The sequence below is a fragment of the Blennius ocellaris genome (genome assembly GCF_963422515.1).
Source record: "Blennius ocellaris genome assembly, chromosome: 8".
Taxonomy (NCBI): Eukaryota; Metazoa; Chordata; class Actinopteri; order Blenniiformes; family Blenniidae; genus Blennius; species Blennius ocellaris.
This window is the reverse complement of record NC_137657.1, coordinates 6,399,248-6,425,214: the sequence shown is the minus strand read 5'-3', so window position 1 is coordinate 6,425,214 and position 25,967 is coordinate 6,399,248. Positions and strand designations below refer to the sequence as shown.

Here is a 25,967-nt window from a genome sequence, read left to right as displayed (position 1 = left end):
CCAGTGCGTATCTGGGGAAATGATGTGAAATTGGTTTTACTCCCCAACTTCTCCTCTAGCAAGTTTAGATGCAGCATGTATTTAGCATTAAGCATGTAGCTCTAATCTTCAGGATCGCAGGATATTGAGCCTGGTGTCAAATTACTCAACTCAAAACATTGTATTGAAATATAAGAAAGCAGGGTAAATCTCCCTTCAAGGCCCGTGAACAAACATCCTTCACTTGTTCTATCACATTCATTGGCTGCTTGCTTGTTTGTTTAGGTTTGGATGTGAGCAAATTGTCAAAATAATTGAATCTCCCATTACAGCGTACCTTCTTCACGCAACATTCCGTCTTGTCATTCCCTCAAGGGCATTTTCCAAATCCCGTATCTAATAGAAATGCATGTGTGTCTTTTTCCTTTCTCATTACAAGCACTTTGAGTACTGACTGGAACGGCAGGGGCGTATGACGCACATTCAGAGCGAGGAGCTGCTGTAAATGTCACGCCCCCTCTCCTGTGAAGCATTTCTACCTGAACTGCATAGAAAATATGGAAATCAGATATCATTTCCCAGGGTCTTTATAGCATGACTCTCCTGGTGTTGGAAGTTACTGCTTCTAATAGGCGGATAAACACGAACTCTGTGTTGCAGACGAGCCCTTCGCTTCCTGGTCGGTCCGTCTGTTGTGGCCTGTTGTGATTTTTAGATGATATGAAATTTCATTTACTGTCTGTGTACCGTGTTTACTGAAAAGCTCTGCATATGAGGAAATGGGAGCTTTAGCGAGTCGCTCCCAGATGAGGAACGATGGTGGTGGTGGTGGTGGGGGGGGGGTACCGTTGACAAGGCAACAGGAGCTCATTATCTCGTCGTCTATGCCGGTCCACGGTGCTCCATTGATGGGTGCCAGAGGAGAGTTTGGAGCAGACAGATGGGGTTGCACCCTACGTTTCACACAAAAGACCACCGCACAGGAATAACACGTCGACAGAAATGACACGTCGGCGGCGTAATCCTGGATTACCTGTCTGCCTCGCTCGCCTTCGACCGTGCGCCGACGTGTTGCTACGTTCCACATCAAACAAGATAACAAACGGCGGCTCAGCCCCGAACCGCTGGGAGTCTGCGTTTGATCCACATTGTCAAGATATAAAATGTGTCCAGTGACAGCTCAGGCTGCACCCCCCCCCCCCTCCCCCCCCCCTCCCCCGTCCCTCCGCTGGACAGTTTCTTGCAGTTTGCAGTGCAGAGACGAGCGATACTATCGGATTCTGGAAAAGGGAGTCACTGTTAGCATCTGGGGCCTCGAATTTTCATAAACATACGGAAGGATACAGATTATCAGCTGGTGTTATTGAAGTGACTGTGGGAGAACACGCTTAAGTAGCAACCAAAGTAAATTAGATGAAGCCCATTTCAGCCTGAGTGTCGACGGCAAAACCCCATTTTCAAGTGAAAATGCTGAACTTCTGTGGTGCTTTGGGTGTCTGCTTGCATGATGATGCTGCTTGGAGCCACTGAAAATGCAAGTTTTGGAAACTGCTTTTAAGGTGCAACTTTTTGAAAATGCAACTCTGTCTCCGTGGAAACTGGGGGGGTGGGTGGGTGGGGGGGGATATTTCTGAAATGTTGCGACCTTGCATGTGCACCACAGCCATCCAGAGTGAATAGTTGTTCTGCACATGCTCAGTAGATGGACAATGAGAACAAGGTTTGACTACCACTCCATATTGTCCTGGGACTTTACATTTAGTTTTATAGTTGACAGTCCCCATAATAACAATCCAACTTGGTCATGGGTTCATACAGATTTTCATTACATATGCTCTATGCCACAACAAAGATAACCCTTTAAAGTTCAAATTTCAAGGTTATTATAAGAGACTGTACGGTGTGTTGGTGCAAAGCTTAAGACAGACTGGATCATCTTTAAAACCAGATACATGCTCCTAAACTCTAACCCTGCTCCTAAACTCTAACCCTGCTCACACTATCAGTTTGTTGTTTTTTTGGCTTGAGTATGAAGGAAAGACTTGTGTAGAGGAAGTCAGGGCACCACATCAAGTGTGGCTCTCTGTGGTGGCGTTGAAGGAGTCTTGTAGCTGTGGTGCAGTTGGCCTCCAAAGATGTGGTGATTGTCAGAGAGCCTCTAAAGTCAATTCAAATGGAGTTCATCTGTCAAGGTTACCACAGTGTGGAACTCCCATGACATTTCTCACCATCACAAAGCTGAATCTTCTGTAAGAACCCAGAAACCAAAATTCACTTTCACTTTTTGTCCAGGGAATCAGGACGACGCTGACTTCCTGTGTGGCCACTGGCTCTGTAAGAAGATGCCGCCATGCAACTACCTAATTAAACCAAAGAGACCAGAGAACACGGAAACAATCCCAGTCAGCTAAATAAAACCACAAGAACAGCAAAACGTAGACCCTGCTTTAGGAGATACTGAGCCCACAAAGAATATATATCTGTATAGATTTAAACTTTTAGCACCAGTTAATATGCAAACACAAGTTTGAGTTAAAGCATGAACTCAAGCAGAAGTTCACTCTGCTTGTGTACCTGCGGGCGATGTTGCCATCCCGCGATACTTGTGCGGGTACGCCATGTGGTATCAGACCCAACACCTTTAACAGTATACGTACATCCTCAATTCAAACTTGGCTTAAAGGGGTCATATTGTGCAAAATTCCCTTTCTACAGTACGAATTGTCCCAATACCTGAAATGATGCCCCAGAAGTGAAGAAAGTGTGTCCTCTCTGTCCCTGGCTTGCTCCAGGTTTTAAAAAGTGTGTTGCTCCAATGAGCCAATCAGAAGTCAAACGCTATATAGTGTCATCGGGAGTTTATCCAATCCCAATCAAGGTAGGCTCCTCCCCTTTGACTCCTCCCACAATTAGCCAGCTCTGCTCTGGCACATGGCACCACGAGAGGAAGTACTTCCTCCTCTTCCTAAGATGGGCATGTGTGGGAGCCAGTCCAGCTCACACAGACACAGCAGATTCTGAATGCAGCTCCTATGATCCAACATTGAAATGGAGGAAAATCAAGGAAAAACAATAAACTTTGAATTCAAGATTTTTGGACCATGTGAAAAAGTTGAAAAGCTGTGGATGATATGACCCTTTTAAAACATGCATCAAGATCTTCTTTGCCTCCGTGTTTGAATTCAATAAGATGCGATTCCATGTCATTTTGCATGTGAAGCTGATATAAAAACCAAAGTTTGGGATAAAAAAACAAAACAAAAGACGATCATTTGGGGCCATTTTCAGGCTCATTGACTCGAGAGGCTCCCAGGACCGTCCCCACAGGTTGTGTTGGATTTCTGCCACTGGTCAGATTACAGCCACAGGATTCTGCAGAAGAAGAAGTTGAAGGAAAAAAAAATACAACCCAAAGAAACTACACCAACTCGCATTTCCCCTCAATCCCCGTCCTCTGTGTTTCATTTCTCGAGTGTAACAACTTCTATTCTGAGAGTTTGTGGGCTGTTTACATTTCTGTCTCCCACCAGCGAGGCTTTCTTTGCAGGACGAGTTCTGCTGCCGGTGTTTACCCAGGGCTACGTCTTGTGTTTGCAGGAAGTGAGTGGGAGATGGGGATTTAGTGTTTTTTTTTTGTTTTCTTTTCCCTGTTCACAATTTGCATGATTTTAGTTGGGAGCACTGTGGCAGCCTGCAGAATTTCCGGCACACTTTGTTGGCACAAATAATCACGTCGCTCTGAAAAACTTGACTCGTCGGATTCTTTCAAGAAAGGTTGTTCATGGCTTTCTGTGCTTCATCTCGTCGGCCCCAGAAGAAGCACGCACACGTCGATGAGCAGCATTCTTGAGAGGATGAAAAAAAAAAAAGACGCCATCTGTAAAAATGTTCCTCCATCTCCAAGAAATGCTCAATCTGTTGACATATGTAGACCACCGACATGTTGTCTTTTAAGTTTCAGTATTTTCGCATGTTATAGTCGAAGCGTGTTAAAATTGTGTGAATTTGGGGCCTCAAAGTTCAAGATTCAACAAATTATTTGAGCCTGGAGAACTGTAGCAACATCACAGGCAGCACCGCAAGCCAGAAATTAATTGAGAACAAGCCTAATGTGGGTCTGAAAAACTGTGACGCAAAGGGACAGAAGGCCTCGGTCCTTTCATTTCGTTTAATTTTCACTTCTTTTTTTGTGGGGGGGTTTCCGTTAATGGTCTAAGTTCGGTTTGCAGAATGTGTAAACATTCTTTGACCATCTGCTGAACTCCACTAAGTGGCGGCGTCGCACGCTTTCCTCACAGGTTTCAGCATTTCCACTTTTAAATCATTTTTAAATTGTTGTCATTTAACGCAAATCTTTTCTGAAACAAAAGTGCCAAAACGATACGTGTTTTTCAAAGGTTTTCACTATGGGTTGCACAGTTTTCTTAAGATTAGTAAATATAATGCGACACAAAGGAGTAAAACTGAACCATTACAGGAAGACAACAACAAGTTCTGCCAATGTTGTTGTATCGAGAATAACTGCAGTAAAGGAATTTGTATGCGGCACCTAAAAGAGAAATTGTCAAATAAAATAATGTTTGTACTTTTGTACTCCCAACTAAAGTTCGAAAGAAATTGAGTTTTTATTGTTAATCTCGGCTCAATGGCCCTTTAAAGTAAAATAGTTTTGACATCTCTGTATTAGATATTTATGGAAATAATCCTTAACGAGTTGCAGTTATTCCAGAAATGGTTTATTTTGATATGAATTGCATGTCGGTTTTGGGATTCAGTCACCTCGTTGTGACGACATGCTGGGAGAATTGCCTGACTTACTGTCAGTTTTTGATTGTCTCACATTGTGGATGTTGATGTTATTTGACAGAAACCGAACCAAAAAGGGAGATCTGACTTTTCAAATAGCACGAAAACATGCCTGGGTTCGCAATTGACTTCATTCTATTAGTTGAATAAAGAAACGGCAATTATTATATGCTGTCATAGAAGCATTGTAAACAGAGAGCGGCACGACCAGGTAACAGCTTTTCACTGCAAAACATCATGTAATGCAAATCAAGTCATTTTATGCAAAAAGGTTCTGAATGGTTATGAAAAGCCACACAAAAAAAGAGGAAAATACTACAATTGTAACTCGTTTGCAACAGAACAATGTGTGGTTAGAAACCCACGCTGTTCAGGAGTGGCAGCAGGATCACCCACTTTTCTCCGTGCCTTGCTCAAGGGCAGCTGAGGCAGTGTAGAGAGAACTGAGAAAAATAAACCGCTTAGTTGTGTGACTGAAGCTTGAAAGAAATGTTAACGAGATGGTTTTAGCTGTGCAGGGTGAATCCAGGTCTCCAAGAGGAGCATTTTGTTTTCAAAATGATCTCAAAAGAGTTTTCAAACCAGGCGGGGAGGATGTTTCCTCTCCGTCTCCGACTCCTCATCTGGTTTTATTGCTATTTCTTTGTCAGCTTACACAACATTTACCTTTGGCATTTTTCCAATTTATTTGTCAAAGCCACTGGAAGGATGAAGAGGGGGAAATGCAGACGACGCATCCACAATCCACAGCCGTGTGCTTGTAAACACTGCTGGCCAAAGCCATTGGAGACATTCATTAGATATGAACAGACGATAATATATCCAATCTGATGCGTCACTCGCAGTGGGAGGCAGACAATTGATGTAATTGTGAGGAAGGGGGTTGACAAGATTTAAAGACAATGCCAGTCTCTCTCGAGGCACAGGGATATGCATATATTGTATACATAAATGACCACAGAAATGTATCTGTGCCTCCAGACGAAAGTATTTGTTTGCATAAATATGAGTTTATGGCGGCGCGGCGGTGAAGGAAAAGGCTCCTTCAGTGTAATACGGCGTTTAATAAAGACACAGGTTGGCAGATTGGGAGTGTCAGTGCATGTGGCATGCAGGCTCTCCGGGTGATTTATGAGCAACGCGGCGAGGCTATTACATTATGGGCCCCAGTCCCATTCGGCGGGGGCGATAAGAGCAGCCCACCTTTGTTGAGCACAGTGCAGGTACACGCGTTTTGTTTTAGTGGAATCTCGCTGTCTTTTGATAAAGGAATTACGTATGAGCAGAATCTAATCATGTCGTGTGTGCTGCAGCTCATTTATTCGGTTAGTGGTTTTTTTGTCCTTCAGAGTTCGCAGAGCATGTTCAAAGGAAGATGGACTCAGATTGTTTACATCTTCATTGAATTTCAAATTGAAATCCACCCCCCCCCTTTTTTTTTTTTTTGTTTAAACAATATTATGCATGTTATCCTTGTTCGATGCAGCTGAACAGAATACTTTTTAACCTCTTGAGGAGCGTTTTCATTTGTTTCCAGAGTGTCTCTCGGCACAGAGCTTCACTCAGGAAGCACTCCGCAGCGAGAAAAAGTGCAAGTCAGCAGTTTCCTTCCGCTCCGTGCGGCTTTGGCCCCGGCCTTGTGTTTGCGGGCAGAGCGAGGCGAGAGGCCGACACGGCGAGGCCGGAGTTCACGCCGCGGAGTCTCGCAGCCGAAAGGCCAGTTGTCAACCGCCGGCAGAGAGAAAAACAACGGGGCGTCAGCCAGAGCGCTTTGGAGAAAGGACGAGTCAGGGTCGCTTTCAATTAGCACAGCGTGTCGCCGCTGCAGCGAGCCACAGGGGCTGCGAAAAGGAGGCGGGGAGGCGGCACCGGCTGGAGCGGAGAACAGACCAAGGCCAAGACGGAGAGAAAAAAAAACTTGGTTTCATGTGGAAAAATCATACAAATTTACAGTGAAATGAACAAAATGCTCTCTGATTGAATCTGTGACTGAATGTTCTTCAGTTACATTTTAACTGAATGTTCCTCATTGTTGCATCCGTCCATCCTGTGCAGTCGTTTTTGTGTGTCCGTTTCAGAAAAGTTTTGAAAACGATGTCCATTTCCACAGAAACTGTAGAAAAACTAGAAACGGCGTAGTGTTCATATTTTGCCAGTAGTGGGCGCTCTCATCATGACAGTCTGGAGGTCACTTGTGGTTGTTGTCCACCTACTGAGCATCTACTGAACTATATACGTGGCGCGCAGGCACAATAGCAACGATTTAGAAAAATTGTGTTTCCACGGAGACGGAGTGGCCCCAAGCACCGCCGGGGTGTAAGGTAGGTTGGTAGGTTACATTCTGGGCAAGTGGCCCGTCCATCACAAAGCCACAGACTCATGAATCAACTTCAAATGTCTGTTTTTGAATGATGGCAGAAAACCCATGTGCAGCAACGCGCGCTAACAACAATACTACTGTGCAGCCCAATATTTCTCCTTACTTTTCTGAAGACAATCACTGCTGCTTGTATATTTGCAGATTATCTCAGCTGATAGTTTCTTGAATTAATTTGTCTTTATCAGGGGTGCAACGATTTGCTCAACAAAAAATCAATTCGGGAAAAAGGTTCCCAACTAATTTAATCGTCTGCTACTGTTGGCTGAGGTTATTATTTATAATAAAGTTGTGCGCCTCCCTTTCCTTTTTTATCTCTTGAGTTGCACATGTGCAATAATCTATAGCAGCAAACAAACCAGGTGGCAGCGATTGCTGGCGTCTCGGGTGCGTTAGCCCCAATGTTGATTTACACTGTTTGTTACAAATAATGATGCAGAAAACGACTCCTGATTAAGTTATCCTCGGATTTCCTCCAGCCTGTTTAATCTCGCCATACAAGCTTTCGCCACTCGGTGGTGTATTCAGTCACTCATAATGCTTGAACCAGAATGGCTCACCTAAAAAACACCTGAAGCTCGTCACCGTCCTGTCCTGTCCTTATCGGAGCCTCTCTGGACTGAAGCTGCTACAAACACGAAAGAAGAGCTTACAGTTTGAGAGCCTGTCCAGACTCCGCACTGACAGCCAGTGATCAATGAAAAGCTTGACTTAAACTCAGTTCCCTTTCAAGGCTTAATTTGGTTAAAAAACCAGGATGACTTGCAACGTTCTTGTCCTTTTCTTCTATAATTAATGAACACATGATACTGAACACTGTTTCTGTACTCAGATGTTAATGGCACTTTTTATTTTTAATTCACCAAATATCAGCAGTAAAGATGATTAAAAGATATATTCTGTACAAAGTATTCCTTTTTCTTGCCTTTATTATTAATTAGCAGCGAATTTGAACAACCCCATGCTAAATTGAAAAGCTGAATGCAGAACAAAGGCTGTTGAATAATTCTGCGATTCATCGTCCCATCAGCCGACTAATCATCTCGATAAAACAGTCAGAATAGCCTTCAGTTGCAGCGATCCTGTTTATTCCAGTAACTGCTAATGGCAGACGAAACTACAGACACATAACATTAAGAATCTGTGGTGCTTTTTATTAAAATGAAAATTGTTCGATGAATCTCTAAATGGGACGTTTTGATAAAAAGACCAAAGTAGCTCATAAAAAATGTAATTATGTGATTATAAACACTCGTATGTCATCTCAACTTCATCCGAGCTGCAATAACTCTGATGATGATGTGCTTTCTGTGCATACTGAAGTTGGAGGGTCGAGTTTTACTGCTTTTTTTTTTTTTTCCCCAACGTCTTTCATCTCCTGTCTTTTTTGCATCCGTGATCCGTCCTACGGGCATCGAAAAGCCTCGAAAGGTCAGCGCAAAACTCTTTGACAGTTCCTGTACGGTTCACCAATGCGCTGCCTGCACTGTCCTCGGGGAAGGCGTGCCGGCAGATTCCGGCGATGGCAGTTCCAACAAAGCCTCGTCGTCCCGACTCTCGCCGCTCCGCCGGCGGAGTCGGGCAGAGATGAACTTTGTCAGATATGAGCGACTGTCTCATGACTGCCTCCCAGGAGGACGGAGGAGCCGAATAATTAATAGGTCTAATATCGCACTTCATCCTGACGGCCCTTCAAGAACTCCTCTGTGACGAGGAAGCGTAAAGACCTATCTTGGTGTCAAACACAATGACGGGTTGTTTCTTCCTCGCCGTGAACGCGAACGAAAAAGGAAGAGGCGGCAGGCGTCATGTCGGTGAAGTAGCTTCACGAGTTCGGCTTCACGTTCCCGTCGGAAACCCTAAACCCACCTCGAATCGTTCGTCAACTGAAGTGAAGGAATCCGTTGCACTTGGAAGTTTTGCAATGCATGATGGGAATCCCCCCCCCCCCCCCCCCACCAGAAGGTATGTGCGAAGCGGCCGAGCGGGATGTGGCTCTGCACAGTCTGCTGGCGCGTTGCGACAAGTAACGCAGCTCACAATTTGGTTGGCATTATGTCCTCTCCAGCGCGCGGCTATTTATGTTGAGTGTGGGCGGGTGTAATGAGTGTGGCCATACCGACGCGCCAATTAGTCTCATACTCGGAGAACTCGTGCATGTCCGGGTGCCGCGCCATTCGCTTGGAATTAAGACTCGGTTTTGACAGAAATAACTGGCGGCGAAATCGATAGCGGGCTTCGAATTAGGCGGATCTTTAAAGTTAATGCCAGTTTTGATTGAGAATTGTTTCCCATTAGTAATAATGCTTGATTAGAAACTTTATCATGGCGCACGGACGCATTCGATTGAAGCCGGAGCTGCAACTATTCAAACAATTCATCCTCTTATAGGATTATGAGTATTAAGGTTATTAAATGGCTCATATTTAGCAATCCGCTTTTAAATTTAGCTTGAGGTTGTTTAAAGACGAGAAACAAATTCAAGTGTTTTAATGAACTTCTGGTCATGATTTCACTCTGATACTGATTCATCAATGTCTCATTCACATCCGGGGAAAACCACATGGCTTAATGGTTTAGATATGCTCAAAATCCCTTCTTGTTTTCCTTAATGATAAAAAAAAAATAAAAACCTCCACATGCAAATTTCTACAACATTGAAGAAAAGGTTCTTTTTTTTTTTTCTCAAAAAGTGGATTTGGAAATTGTCTGTTAAATTTTATTTCGGCAGTCTTCAGAAAACAAAACAATGCTCAGTTGTCAAACTAATCAGGTGAAAGGATGTAGACTGAAGCAAAAGCTTGTTCACAACTACCCCATCACACAAAACAAAACAAGGCTCTCTAGATAATATCACGCGAAAGGTATTTTTTTTTAATTCTTCAGAAAATCCAGTCTGACCAGGAGAGGAACCAGCAGAGTGCATATTCTATTAAGGTGTCCAACTATGACCTAGTTTAAAAAAATTTTTAAAAAGTGGTACAAAACGAGGTACAGGGAGGACAACGGGCTTTGACATATATATATATATATATATATATATATATATATATATATATATATATCAATTATTAGGGACCTCGCCAACGGCAGGTCTCTTTTGGAATTAGTCGTCGCCAAAAGTGCGGGGCCTCCGAAGGAGGCCCGGCACTCCACCAGGTCACCTTTATTGTTCCGCATTGGTTCAGCATTCCTGGTCACTGTGATGTTTACTTGCTGTCGAATTCCATTGAAGAAACTCAGAAGAGATGGGAAGAAAATGTGAGACGAAAAACACGCCTGGCATCAGTGGTCTACAATTAAATTAATTCAGTCAGTTGTTTTTTTCCACGTATTCTGTCAACAATGCTAAATAATCGCTGCACCTCTGACTGAAGCCGTGATTTACTGAAACCTCCTCACATTCTGCCACTTAAATCCTGATCAATATCTCAATAAGTACATCGCGCTCATCATGTCGAGGTCAAAAAGAGACAGTAATTGACTAGTGATTTATTTGGGATCAAATATTAGCCTCTAAACTGCAATAATTAGCATCCGGATAATGCAGAGCAGGAAGGCAAATCTATTACATGTCTGCACATTAGTTTAGCGTCTTTATCTTGAAGATGTTCTGCACAACAGGAATGAGCATCCTGCAGCTCTGATGTGGTCACATTAGGTTTGTCTGTGGAAGGGCGGCGGGGAGATTAAAGTGAAACTGGACCTGAACACACCCCTGCTCTCTTTCACGGCGTTCAGCAGCTCCGTCATTACCCACATCACACCAGATCTGCAGAGCAGGAGCCTTATCGTGTCATGTTCTCCTGATAGCGCCGGCTAACAAGACACAAATGTGTGAATTGCAGGAAGGAAATTGTCCCAAATGAAAACGGCAAATAACATTTCCCTCAGTTCTCAACGTGGTCAGCGCAGCCCAGTTGTTGTTTTTTTTTTTTTCTCTTCTCTGCAGCAGGCGGTTGCGTCGTCGAGAGGCCTGTGGAGAATTGGACAATTTATTAGACATTTTTAAAGTAATAGGTAGTTGTTTGAACTTTGATTGAATTCCTGTTTATTACACAGGCTCCAGCTATTTTTCTTCGAACGGTACATCCACCTCCGAGGAGGAGTGTGGCTTCCCGATCTGAAAATGTCGTCTTTTTACGCGGAGATGTACGTATTTCAACCAACCTGGCTCCTTTACCCTCACGCTTGTCAGAGCCCCCCCCCCCCCAGTCTATTACATCCTCCTTCTCCTCTGAAAGACTGCAATTAATCTAATTAGTAATCAATCAGCCGTTGGGCCTCCCGCCTCCTCCGTGCTAATGGAGGATATGACAGGCCTGGACCTTGCATTATTAATACCTCCATTCCTGGAGCCCTGGGCCCCCCTGATGCCCACGGCCAGGGGCCATTGATCACGACCACAACCCAGCAAGCACTGCAAGGCCTTGGGGTTGGGGGTTGGGGGGTTGAGGGGGGGGGGGGCATCCAGAGGAGTGGGAGTAGAGCTGGGGATGAGCTGCAATGAATCTGCTTTCTGGGATTTAGGGTAAATTTGGAAAGGGTGGATGGATTTTGCCAACTTTTTTTTTTTTGTTTTTTTGCTCTGGAGAGATTAAATAGATGCAAAATCTGAAAGTGAAGCCGTTTGCTTGGTGGCGCATGCAGTCAGCAGGGTGTACTTTGGAAGGAAAAAGAGTGATTGTGTGAGTGGCGTTAATGGGAATGTTGTGCTCTAAAAAGCTCATTTGGTAAATGGGGCTCCCCTCCAAACTATTATAGCAGAATAAGGGGACGTCTCTGCGGGACGATTCCCAGAGAATGAGCTTTGGAAATTATAGGACGGCGCTAACATTGGGGCGTGATGATCACCGTGTGGCAATGAAACAATCGCCGCAGCATTATCCTTCGCCTCCCATGCGTTACGCGAGCGGCCGGAGTTGCGGGGCCTGATGACGACCCCACCAGCTGATCTCGGGCACCATAATCAATACCTGGAACCTCACTCTGGTCAGGCTCGAGGGAACAAACAGCTGAGCAGAACAACAAAGCCTCTCGACGCTGCTGGTCAGCCGATCGCCTCCCCAATCAACACAGACACGAGGCGGCACTCGTCCCGTCCTCGTTAAGTGAATCTGCTGACCCCAATTTATCCAACCGCCGAGCCAGCCACCGCTAATCAAGTTAGTTTTCCACTTTCTGTTGTTTGTGCAGAGAACTAGTCCGGATTTAGTGATCAGACCCAGATGACTCTCCAACATATTTATCTAAGATTGTGTTATTTTTATAGTAACTTGACTCCTTTGTGACTTGATGCACACATAAAAGTGAGCGTGTCAATCCGGGATGGAGTTTAAAAAAAACAACAACTGTATGGCAATAATTATATATTTTATTACAAACTAGTGTTTCAGGCTTGGCCATGATGAGCAACCATTGAGCTGAGGTTTGGTTGGGTAGATCAGAAAGAAAAGAAAAAAATCTTTATTGGCTTATTTTTGTTGTTTACGTGACCGTGTTTCAAGTGACAATGCATTGTTTTTGCGTTTTTGGTTCAGAAAAGTTTTGAAAACGACGTCCGTGTAAGAGAGAAAACAATGGATATTTCATGCCGGGCCACTAGTGGGTGCTGTTGTTTGTTTTTGTAAAGAAAGCACACACACTATGAACATTGACAGTGGGAGCATGCAGGGATTCTAGTAGACAGATGGCCAAGTTGGATTGTTTTTACGGGCGACTGTCAAAATAAAACGACCAAGTCCTGGAGAATTTTGTCTGTGAGTCATGACACACAAGGAATCACTGTTCTTACTGTCCTTCAACTGAGCATGTGCAGAAATACTACTTAAGTGTGCATCTCTGTGAAGTGTAATTGATGTTCATGATGGCTGACGGAATAAAACCAAACACATACATGAAGTAATAGAAGAAATCTATATGCTTCTTTATGTCGCGTGAGGTCTTGAAATAGATCCACTTTGAAGGTTACGCCTCATTAGCTGAGAAACAATCATTCTCCGTCTTTGCTCAGGTCTTTTAACTTTTCCTTTTTTTTTTTTTTTTTTTATCTTGGAGAGAGTCTGAAATCTCCCAGAGTTCCAACACATTGTTCCCTTTGTTGTTGGTTTCCTTTTCATCACACACCGATGTGTCTGGATTGAAAGAAACATCTCCTCTCTCTGCACTGTGATATTGATTTGAGCTGATGGGTGTGATTCTCCAGAAGAGAGGCAGCTGCAGCCTGTCCAGCATGTGACTAATGTGTGGGAAGGTGGAGGTCCGTGGTCCTGGGGCCGCATGTAAACGATCCCGGAGTGCGTTGCGAGCAGTGACATCACTTTTCACCACACCGAGCCACTTCCTGTGACTCAGACCCTGTTTGGCACGGCAACGTTTCTGGGGCTAACGCCCTCGCCTCCCCCGCCGTCCCACCACGCAGGGTTAAGTCACCACGAGCCGGCCGGCCAAGGCCGTCACACCGGGCTGCTTAATTTGCCGAAGGCTTGGGCTGTTAAGTGTTAGCGGGCCTCCGGCGGCTTCATGAAGGGAGCGAGCGGCGGTGTTGAGCTCACAGCAGCTGCAGTCAGCTGCTTCGTTCAGGAAGGGATTGGGAAAGCAATGCAGCTCGTCTGCGGCGCTGTGAGTCAGTAGATATGCTTCGCCACAGCTTAGGATGTGAGGAATCACTCCGTGGTCATAACTTCCACCCCCTCGGCTCTCGCCCCTTCCTCGTCGGCTGCTTGTGTGTAGATTAAAATGCCTGTGTGTCTAACAGGAGGAGCCTGGTTACAGACACTCCACCAGAGCGGACGCTGTTGCTCATCTCTGGTCCGGCATGTCGCTGTGGAGTTGCTGACTGTGCAATAATGGTTTCAGTGGAAGTTCATCTGTCAGAGATTAGCTCCCGCACGCTGGTGGTTTGTTCTTCGGGGAGGCTTTGGTAAAGGATGACTGTACAGTTGGTGAGGTGTGCGAACAGCAGAGCAGCGCCGGCTTAAATCACCGCGCCGCCGCCAGAACGAGTCTCATGAGAACGGAGATGAGCTTCAGGCAAATAAAGAAAGTTTCAAGGTTCTGAGAAGAAGAAGAAGAAAAAAAAAAAGCTAACAAAATGCTCCAAGCAAAGTATAATAAAACTTCTGAATTGCCTGCATGAAGACGGGTTAACGGGTTGTACTGGGGGTAACGGCTGAACTGCCGGTTCAGACGTGGAATAAAACCAGGCTCAAGTTGCCGTACATGGGTTTCACCGTTCCAATTTTCATGGTCTTTTTGCTTTAATTTGAAGCAAATCACTTGAGTCTGTCCGGTTCTTTCATTTCGCATTCAATCGCATCAATACTGTCTGACTTGAAAAGGAGTTTTGGTAGAAGTGCCCACTCGGTTTACCATGCGCGTAGGCATGTTGAACCGCACGATGTTTGGTCCTCTGGAAGCCTGCTGACACTTTCCGCATGCACACAACAGGAGTGGGTGGAGGTTTTGACACGGCAGCTGGACGCTCGTGAACCCCCACCTCCTCGGATTTTGATATCATGTTTGCATACGAGGCAGCGGAGGCACGTTCCTCCAGTCGCAGTTCCCCGGGCCGTCCCGTAGATTTCCAGAAATGTACAGATTACTGGCTTTCTCCCCCTCCTCCACCCGCCACTGCCAAGTCGTATCGGTAACGCAGCACATCCCAGCACATCTGGCTCTGTTTACGGCTGCTCCGCTTGCGTTGGTGCCGATGTTATGACAGCAGAGTGAGTGTGGAGATTACTCTGAGAGGACGCGGAGCCTCTCTCCATGGAACCTCTGTGGGTCAGCAAACCAGACGAACCCTGGAGGTTTTTCTGCCGCGCAGCTGTTTCTGTTGTGTTGCCCAATCTCATGGCTGTTTTTGTTTTTTCTCTCTCCGCTTGCTCTCACAGGAAGTTTGCTGAAGACTTCTGAGAGGGAGAACCTCAAAGGGGCTTTTAACCTCTGACAGCCCACAGACTACAACCACCTTCAGACTCTGGACTCCTCTGACCCCCCCCCCCCTCCCCCACCCGCCGAGGTCATTTCCTGAGAGACCGAGGAGACGCACTGATTGGTGGATTGTTGGACGAGGCAAAACTTATCTGTAAGTTTACTCATGGCTCCCTTTTAACCTCTTCAACAAACCTTTAGTGCTACTGTGCGAGTTCCTCTGGTTGTCGTTTTGGCTTTCTTTGTTGACTCCGTTGAGGTTTTAATCGATGAATGAAATTAATTTAGCAGAATTTTAATTTTCTGCATTAAACAAAGTTGGATGACTGACTGGGTGGTGTTGTGTAGAACCATATTAGAACTGCATAGTGTCCAAGGAGTATTTTGTTGCCCGTGCAAATCGCCTTGGAGACGAAAGCGGCATCTTGGATTGAATTCACAAAAGCTATTTTCTGTTTACATGCGGTTTTTCATGTTTGTTTTTCACAATCACGTCGTCTGGTTTGACTGACAGTGTTGACTTTGTCTGCAACGTTATCCAAATGAGGATTTTAAGTCAAAGGATTTGAAAAAAAAAAAGATAACTGAAACATATGCAAACAATATCAACAAATTTTATGAGCCAGAACTTTCTCTTTTTTTCCTTGAAAGTTCCAGTAAATTTCCACCAACATTTATGTGAAAACTCTATAAATTGCATTCGAAACATTATCTACAATATCACAAAATCCATTATGTTTATTAGGAATGGAATGGAAATCAAGCCGGATGTACTTGGAAGAAATGCAAGTGGTTTAATTGAAATTAGAATTAGATCCATCATTCTCAGAGTATTGCATGAATTTTACATTCTTTAAGAATTACAATGAAAGCCCAGCAAACATTTCAGATGCTGTCCTAGAATTGCAAACCTTCAATGCTTGAAACTTCAAAAATGTCACAAAGTCATGACATTAAAAGTGGATTTTGCATTTGAGAATAATTTCAATCCATCTTCAATAATTCTGTAGTTGAGTTCTGAGTTGCATGGAAACAAAGTAGCAGCGGGAGTCGTGATGGATTTTAAACATTTGATATGAAGCCGTGCAACTTTCTGTTTTTACTGGGTTTGCAGAAGTTGCTGAAGCTGAAGAACTTTGATGTCGTATGTTCTCTGTATTAGAGGAGATTATGTTTTCTCTGACAGTCATTGCACCTTCAGGAATGTTTCATATGTGAAAAACACCATAAAACAAAGTTAACCAAGAGCAGCTGAGGTAAAATACCATAAGTCCTGCCTGTACTGGAAGTTTCTCATGAGAAATACAAACATGGAAACAACTGATGCTTAAAACATGTTATTTGTTTATCGCCACAGCATAGACATTCAAGTTAATATTCAGAATTTCATTTTTGATCTGAGCTCAATATCTCAAATAGGACATCTGTAGATTGTCGTTTTCGATTTTGTAAAAAGAAAGAAACTTGCCTCAAAAACACATTTTAATTGGGAATAAATTGGAAAAAAGAGTGCCAGCGATAGAAACTATGGAGAGATTTAAGTTTATGGCCCTGCCATTCAAATGCTCACAGTCCTGCGGACCGCCAATCAATGCAGACCATAATATTACACCTCTGTGCTAGAATTTAAAGTTTGCATCCTGAGAGGCTCATATTGGCCGCGGTGATGAGAGGAAGTGTCGGGTAACCGCCTCCCTCTGATACACCCTCACCTGATCACCTGATCACGTGAGCCAGAGCAGGTCCCAGTTCCTTCTGAAGCAGCGACACTCTCAGGGCTTCTGAACACAATTGTTAAACACACACACACGCACACACGCTCCAACACGCGTAGACGAATGCACTCGTCAAAATAGCTAGTTACACAGGTGCATTGTTTAAGTGGATTTGACAGGCGCTTTGTCCCCGTGAGCTCTTATTTCCAGCGGCCTGACACTGTCAATGCTCTCGCTGGCCTCAGATCTCTGCATTGAAAGCGCCGCCGCTGTTTGATCCCCCTTTTGGCTGGCGGTGCACATGTGCAGCACGGGACAATTGTCGGGGCCATTGTGCGTCAGTCTGGGGTGAAGAGCGGCCCCGCCGCGGCTGCACGCCACTCCGCCGACAGCAGGGGGGAAACAATGCGTGATTACCCGGCGAGGAGGCGGAGCGCACCGGAACGAGGTGCCGGTGCCGAAGCGGATCACTGGCACGGCGGTGGCACCGGGGGCCCCGCCATGCGGACAGCCATTTTCTGCCTGTCATTACCGATGACACAAAGACGTATCAAAGGGGCTTGAAACGGGACAGGATGGCAGTCGATGCGAGCGCACAGGCGTGAAACATGATCAGACCGCTGAGTTGAATGGAGGCATTATCGTGCCAACAATGTGAGACGGAGAAAGAGAGGGAGGCGGGCGAAGGAGTGAGTGGCATTGCTTCCATATCTTGTCACCCACTCACTTGACAATGCAGGCACTGTGTCCAAGACGCTGCCAGTGGAGCAGAGTTTCATGCATACTTTGGATTTCTGAACATTTGTTCCTGGCCTACGTGTTCGTTGTTGTACTGAAGCTAAATGCCAGAAAAGTAATGGCAGAATTTAACCCTCGGTACTAGAACCCATTTCCAGGACAATGTTTACAGTGAAAACGCGTCGTTTTTCTCCCAGAAAAGTTTTGTGTGTAATATTTTCAGAATGACGTCCGTTTATATGAAACCGGCAGAAACTGGGACACGAGTTGTCGCTGTTGGTTTTTGTCATGAAAACACACATCCAACAGAGATAAATGCACTATAAACAATAACAATTACCTCTGACAGTACACGGACATTCTACTGGACAGTCGGCCAAGTTGGATTGTTGGATTGTTGCTACGGTGACTTTTAAAATAAAACTACTAATTCCCAGGAGAATATGGCCTGGGAGTCATGACACTCCAGAGGAAAACATTGTTCTGGTGGTTCATCTACTGAGCATGTGCAGAACAACTGTTTCCTACAGCCATAGTGCACATGAGCAGTCGCAGGATTTTAGACAAGCCTCATTTCCCCGTTTCTACGATAAACGAGGCCTAAATCTGCCCAACTTTAAAAGCAAACGAGTTGAACTGCTCAAGCTGTGATTCATCACCACGGAAGAGTTAACGCTGCGTGATGGTTTCCCGTTTATTTTTACAGCACATCATCACTGTCCTCTCTCCCTGCATGCCTCTCTTACTAACACCTGTCTCCTCGGCGACACACTGAAGAGCAGAGTCCTCACACAACAACCAAACAGCGAAAACAGTGGCTCATTTAATTTTTACTTTCAAGTGACTTTTTTTTTTTAAATCTGCCCAAAGTCTGGAAGTGGAGGCATGTGACTTGTGTTTGGGCAGGATGTGGTTTTTTTTTTTTGCTCAAATCACCAGGAAGCTCCCTTGTGTACATATCTTGTCTTTGCCTCTTGATAAACTCCGGCCGACCTCTCTCACTGTCTGCCCTGTGGGGCCCCCCCGCCAACCCCCCCCCCCCCCCCCCCCCCCTCTGTCTGTGCCCTTATTTCCTCCTGACTTCCCTTCCTTCTGTGTTCCTCCCCGAGTCGTGCTCTTGTTCAATGTTAAATGAGGGCATGGCCACACTTGTGATGTGCTGTGACAAATTGGCACCGAGGAGGCAGATGGTGACGGGGAGGAGACTGGTTGTCATGCCATTTTGCCGCAGCGACATGAATTGATCTCCGTGCCGCAGAGAAACCACACGTGCTCCACTTGTGTAATCCCGACTTTGGTTACACACATATGCACACACACACACACACACACACACACACACACACACACACACACACACACACACAGTCACACACATCCCGGCGAACTGTGATCTGCACGCCACCCTACACCAGCCTTCCGTCCCCATTAGTATCAATGATGTGTGCAGCGGAGGCGCTCGCTAACTGTCAGAGGTTCGCCGCTTGAATCCGCTCAGAGAGACGAAGGGACGCTGAAGGATTTTGGCAGAGAGATGGAGCTCACACTAATGGTAGGCTGGTGGGACTCTGGGAGCCCGAACACACACCCTACTGTAGACGCATGGCGTGGAAGATGTACTGTACATGTCAGGAGGCTGTTCTATTTAGAGCCGCTGTCTTAACAATGTTTACCCATGAGGCCTTGTTGCAGCTTGACTTAAAACCCCCATGGGTGGTTTTTTTTTTTACATTGCAACATGACTTCTGGTAAGATCACGGTTTGTCTGACAGGACTGGCACTGCTCATTAGGCTGTGTCCCAAGGACGTTGAAATGTTCCCCCGACTGGGTTTCCGTCACGGCTGCATCTGGCAGGAATTTTAAAATACCCCCAGATCGACTTAAATCACCGGGGACTTCAACAGGGAGACACATCGCCGCTTCGCTCGGAGGAGGATTTTAAAATGCACTTAGTCGTGGGTCTTTTTAACCTTTTAGCAGATGGTGCTGTTGGTATCCATCCATCCATCCATCCAACTTTCGAGAAGCTGGAGTCGATCCAGAGAGGTCACCATCCACACGCACTCTTTCTCACTTATTGTCAATTTTGAGGCACCTATTTGCCCAAAAAACCCGTCTTTGGATTGAGAGAATGAAGGCAGCCAAAGTAGTCAAAGCCACGCTGTCGGGGTGTAAAAAAAACCTTAATGCTACAGCTATAAGAGATGTTTTCTTTTGGGAGACATTTCATCTGTATTCCACCAGAAGGTTTCATTGAAATTGGCTTTGTGTTGCGATTGTAGTTTTCTTCAGTGCAAATTCTTTGGATTTTGTAAAACTCAACCTTTTTTTTAAGGGTTAGCGGGTTAAAGTTTATTACAGACATGTGGGCACAAATTCAGTTATTCAAAACGATTCAAGCAAAAATTCACAGAGCAAATAACCATAACGGAGGAAACAAGAAAAAAAAAGAAGTGTAAAGAAGTAATGCACCAAAAGGAGTAGAATAAAGCTTAAGCTTATTTACTCGACCCCTTCTGCGTCATTCTACACCCCAGTGGTTATTTATGTTCAGATTTACAAAATGATATATATCAACAAAAAAAAACAATTTTCATCACATATATCCTGGACCACAACAAAGAAAAAATTAAAGGTTTAAATGTAAAGGTTATTTTGACTCTATTTTCCCAGTCCAGTCCACTGGAGATTAAATTGAGCTGCATGTGACCCCTGAACTAAAAAGTGTTTGACACATCTGGTTTAGAGGCTCGAAGGATGCCTGACAAAAAAATACTACAATTCAAGCTGAAAGTGTATTTATCGGCGATAAATTAATTGAAAGGGCTACTGAAAGAGACGGGAGGCAAAGTCTAAAATAAATGAATGGAAGCACCCCCCCCCCCCCCCCCCCGAAATAAATTAAATATTACCAACAGATGTTGGTTCAAGTATATTAGAAGAACTCATTCTCTTTTCCACATTTCAAATCAATCGCGTTCCTCCTGCGAGATAAGAAACCTCAGGTGTACGTTTTGAAATGGCAGAATTTGATGCATCCTGTATTTCATCCTTATCTGTGCCATTGGCCTCTGGTGTGCTTCTCGCACTGTAGAGTAGCCGAGTTGCTGCCAGGTTGGCAGCCATCTTCCCGGCCCGGAGCCATTTCTTAAGCTGATAAAACCAGGTTGTAAGAATTGGCTCCGTCCCAAGAGCGGCGCCTGCCTTTGTGGGCTATTTCACCAGCCTTGCCCTTTTGTCCTCTCGCCACACAAATACATGCCCCGACACGTAGCGGCAGAAAACGTCTCCTGCCAATGAACCATTGGACTTTTGCTTCAGCCTTGACTGATTTACAAATGAAACTTATTTCAGCACAAAGTCGGTGATCATCTTACGTCGCCGGGCGCCGTAGACCTGCAGAAAACTGCATTACACTAAATTGTTTCCCCCAGAAATTACATTTGGACTCTGTTGCCAGTTCTAAAAATGACTCTGCGATCTCAGCAGAGTGGTTGTTTATTGGGTTCTGTGAAGGGGGGATGTAATCACATGCACGCCACACCGGGCCAGGAGAAATTAAAATGCCAAAATTAAAAAAAAAAAAAAAAGTTTGTTGCCTGCAAATTTACTCCAAAGCCACAAGTCAAACTTTCATTTGAACAGTCTTTATAATCAACAGATGTCTTTAACAGGTGAGTCTAATGACGTTTTGTGAATCTTTGTCGCTCTGTTTGAATCGATTGTCATGGTTCGCTGCTCCCAACCAACATTTAATTACAAACTTCTCCTTTATCTTCCTCGCTGACCTTTAAGCACCGTCCATTAAAATCCGCCCAGTATAGATTAATAAAGACGCTGCTTCATGTTCAAACACACCGATACCACTGTTTTAAAGGACGAGTACTGCACTAGTGTACCAGGGAGCCTTCACGAGAGCCAGATATTTGTATCATTACTTAAAATCCCATCCCAGGAACATATTACTATCTGAGGAGGAAGAATGTTTTGACATGAGTTCTGCCTGCCATCATTCTGCCTGCTGCTGATCTTTAAGTCGGTAGAATCCGAAACGGATTTGAACGTCTCATCTGTCTGTGAACTTTTTTTTCTTTGTTCCCAGAGACTCTCCCTGAGGCGTAAGCCAAGGTTTGCCTGAAACACCTGGTCGTAGGCCTCTGGGGGGGCCTCAATAAGGCGCCACAGACGGTTGCACATTAAAAACGAGCACACAGACGTCAGTCTTCTGCAATTAGTCGTTCGCGTTTTGCCTCTGAACCGCCATCGCTGGTGTTTGTAGCCCGACAAGCGACGGTGAGCCTACAAAGGAAGGAAAGCGTCAGTTAACCATCAAAGAAATAGAAATGCAGATTTTTAAATGAGGGTGGGTTTTGTTAATGGATCTCATTCCCTGCACCCGGTGAGTGTGCTGGAGGACGGGATAATTGCCGGCTTTAGCTCTCCTCACCTGGAACGTGACGGGATAACTTTCCCACGGTTGCTTGATATTCAGCCAACCTGCGAACCCTGAGCCTGGGTATCGATCAGCAGATGTGATGTTTTCCTCGCCTTCCTAACGGGCATCTGCAGAGCAAAGTTCTCAAATGGTCGAGTCGCCTTTCATGCTTTTGCTCAAGCAGGGAAAAGAATATTTTATTGTACATGATGGCTATTGGAGCTGGTGGGGTGAGCTTCACAAGCTACAGAGAGAACAGAATCGACTTCACCTCGCAGACGAATATTCACACTTCAAAGGAACTTTCTGCTGACTTTCGTATTTATCAATGGCTAATTATCCTCACACGAGAGATAGCTGGAGCGATGTGGCTTCTCGGGGCTCGCCGAAATCTCCAGCTCAGCAGAAAAAAAAACCCAAAAACAAAGAGCACAAAGCTCAAGCGGCGTTTTACGAAGCAATGGCAGACAAAGGATGGCTGGTTGTTTTCATAGTGAAACCACCACATTTTCAAAAACTTGCAATCTCAGAGGGCTCCAAGCACTGTTGTCATGTTAACTGAATGTTATCATGTAAATGGCATGCTACTGCTTTTTTTCCACCTGAATAAGGGGCCTTCACCAGGATCTTTCAGGGTCTTTCAGGAACACACACAGGCAACACTTGCAAAGAAAAACGGCCCTCCGATCGTTCTCCGTCAGCACCGGCAATCCACGAGCCTCGCCGTGGAAACAAAAAGACCATGGAGTGCAAAAACAAACCTGCAGCCCAGCTTAAATAATTCATCAAGAAGAAGCCGCCTCAAAAAAGGCATAACCGCCCCTCCGGTGTTGGCAAACATGGCTGCGGGCCGAACGTCTGAGCGGAGAACGAGGTCCAGGTGCTGCAGCTGTTTGCTCCGCTTGCGCCTCGGCGCTCACGCCACTAATAACTCCGTCCCGGCTCGGTTTGGAAACATTTAGCAAATTTGGATAATGAGGCTGGGATTACTTGGAGTGGAGGTGAAAGGCAGGCAGCCCTGCAAAGCTTGACTCAAGGCTGGTTATAATTACAATACCAATGAGCGAGGGGTCAGCGGTTTAATATTTGGTGTCGCGAACAACAACTAAAGGTCATAGAATTGTGTGTCTCATTCTCCCTTTTTGTCTGGAATTGAGGATAATTTATGGTAATGGTCGGTGCTGGTGAATAACGTTTATTTTGAGGGCAAAGCCCAGATTAATTAAATTAGAATAGTTCACATATTTCTCCATTAAAGTCATATTTGTTTCAGGCCTTCAATAACTCCTATGCACATTGGAATTGATCTAACTGGACAGTTGGCCGGGATCCAAAACAACTGCCTGAGATTGAATCTGTTGTTTCGCTTTCGGCTGTTTGCACTCGTGACGTTGGCAGTGTCCTTTTACAAGTGCTTGTCGATAAAACATAATGAAATTTTCTGTTCTGTTTTCATCATCTTCAACTTCCTTTCATGTGATTTGCAGTAAAGTATCCACATATTGTCTGTAGATTATTTCTCACAGCAGCTGTATTTCAATCCAGAACTTCTTATTCCGTGAATCAGCCTGTTTGTGGGTAAAACATTAATTGCCAGATGAATTATAATGGTTTAACATATCGGTTAATGCTCTGTAACTGCTTAGGAAGTCATGGGGAAACTCCTGGCTGCTAAATTTAACAGTAAGCATACAGGTACGTACATATTTCACAATATCACAGTTTCAGACATAGAATTTTAGTTCAACGTGAAACTTGATGTGTAATCCAGCCTGTTTTGTTCTCAACTCTTGCATGTAACTTTACAAGTTACTTTGAACTCCCTCTTGCCAGTAATGTATCAGGCAAAGCCTTGTTTGGATTGTTGTATTTATACAGTTTAAGGCGTATATTTGTGATATTACCTCCAGTCTGACCCTGAACATAAGGTAGTCCACAGGGTTGGCTACTAATTACTTGATTTTTATTGGTGTAATCAATTAATTTTGATTCCTCGCTCATGCTTGCACGCAGGTCAAAGACTACATGTCTGCTTAATTTAAAATGGTGTAAATTACAGGTTTAAACCTTAAATGAGGAGAGCAGCACCTGGCGGCTCAGTCAAGCGTCTCATCACAGCCTTGATTCATTATTTCAGAAAAAAAGTCAAGTCAAGCTAAAAGAAGTGATTTCACAGTTTTGCCTGTGAAGATATCTTTTAACAAAAACTTCAAACACTCGGATGTCAATGGTGCAACCTTTTTTCCCCTCAACTGTGCATTATAAATTGACATATTCACACGTTTTACACAGCCACATTTACACAATGTTTTAAAGTGGAAATAGCAAATCTTTATTGTGTTTTTGTTTACTTGACATCAGTGCTCGGAGCCCCTGAAATCGCATTTCTTTTGAAAACGCTCCAACTTCGTCTCCATGGAAATGTGTGAAAACGCAACTTTTCTGAAAAGCTGCTGCTGCACCACAGCCGTACTGAATAGTTGTTCTTCACGTGCTTCTCCTGATGGCAGTTGTCGACACACAGAGATAGATATTGTTAGCTAATTAAATTTAGTACCAATTTTGATGTAATTTGCCAACAATTCAAAAGCTAACTGTTCACTAAACCCTTAACTCTACAAAACAGTGTAATTCCATACATTTCCATGCAGTTTACACTGGACTGGATGAAGACAGGACGGAATGTCAGCTGTGGTTTGTTTTGTTCACAGCTGTATTATTCATTGTATTTATAACCCTGACAAATATAATCTGTCATTTCAAGTTAAAATGAAGCGTTAGTGTAGTTTTCTCCAGAGAAGAGCGATCAGACTTGTGATCCAAACTCAGAAAAGTTATTTTTTTTGCGTGTTACTTCTGCAACCGTGGGTCCATCCAGAGTGCAGCAGAAGGACAAAATATCTCCTGTGGGAGACGCCGAGATGTCAAACTCGGCTCCAAACAGAAAGAGACTATTGTATTGTGGACAGTATTACAATCTCAGCCCGCTCAAATAGATCAGAAAGCCACACAGCGATGAGCCCAACTTTTTTTTTTTTTTTTCCTTTTGTATTTCGCCAAATTGCAATAGATGGAGCAATCTCGGACCTGGCTGCAGCCAGCAGAGCCGATGCGAGCGGCTGGAGAGCCTCAGAGCTGTGTGTTGTTTTAATGACAGAATGTGCTCCTTCATTGAGAAGCCTGATTAAAAGCCCTTTGTGTCAGCGTCGGGGCGGCAGGAGCATATGGCCGAGGGGCTTAAGCGCAGAGCGAAGACATCTGCAGCAGCAAATCACTGAGACAGAAGCAAAGAAATGAAATCACAGAGATTAAAAGTGAATCTGCTTCGGCCCTCCCCCGTGGAAACGTCTCGTTTGTGAACGCCACGACCAGTTTTTAGGTTTCCATTGTAACGCGCTCGTTTAAGCGCATTGACTTGAGTTCGTCTGGCATGTTTTCATGACACCATTTGAATATTTTCCATCCTCTTACTTTAAGCTGATTACGGAGTCCGATGAATTCACAAAAGTGCTCCGGAGAAGCAGTGTGTGTGGCTGTAAGTGCTGTATTTACAGTGTTTTTCATTCTCCAGGCTTTTCAGCTCCATTTGTTTTTGCGCTAAGTAAATATGGATCTCCTTTGCAATTCTTTTAAAAACACATTTGTTTGGATTTTGGACGGTGGCCAGGCCACAAAGTTTAAAGATCCAGGGTCCCGAAAACCTCTGCTCTGTTTAACAGTGTACATTGAAGAGAGTAAGTGTTTATAGATCCGGGGCGTACACCGTCACTCTCTGTCAAAAGAAGCTCAGTTCATACGAGAGAAAGTTAAAATGATAAACTGCAAATGTTGTTGTTCGCGCACAGTGTGGGGTGAGTGAGCTCTGACTCTTTACCAAAACTTTCAGGGAACGGCTGCACAGCAATGCTAATCTTTTCTGAATGAAGCCGCGGTCGTTTCTAATTGTGAGATGAGAGCTTTACTCAGCTGAAGACTTTTTTT

General features: G+C 44.6%; 1 protein-coding gene across 2 annotated transcripts in view; it reads left to right on the top strand.

Annotated features, from left to right (window-relative positions):
* sema6cb (semaphorin 6Cb) overlaps positions 1–25,967 on the top strand; it is a 201,060-nt gene that overhangs the window by 63,318 nt on the left and 111,775 nt on the right. For both annotated transcript variants that reach the window (XM_080501600.1, XM_080501601.1), the window contains one exon: positions 15,058–15,251. The gene's annotated coding sequence lies outside the window, so the exon portion shown is untranslated. The remainder of the gene's footprint in view (positions 1–15,057; positions 15,252–25,967) is intronic.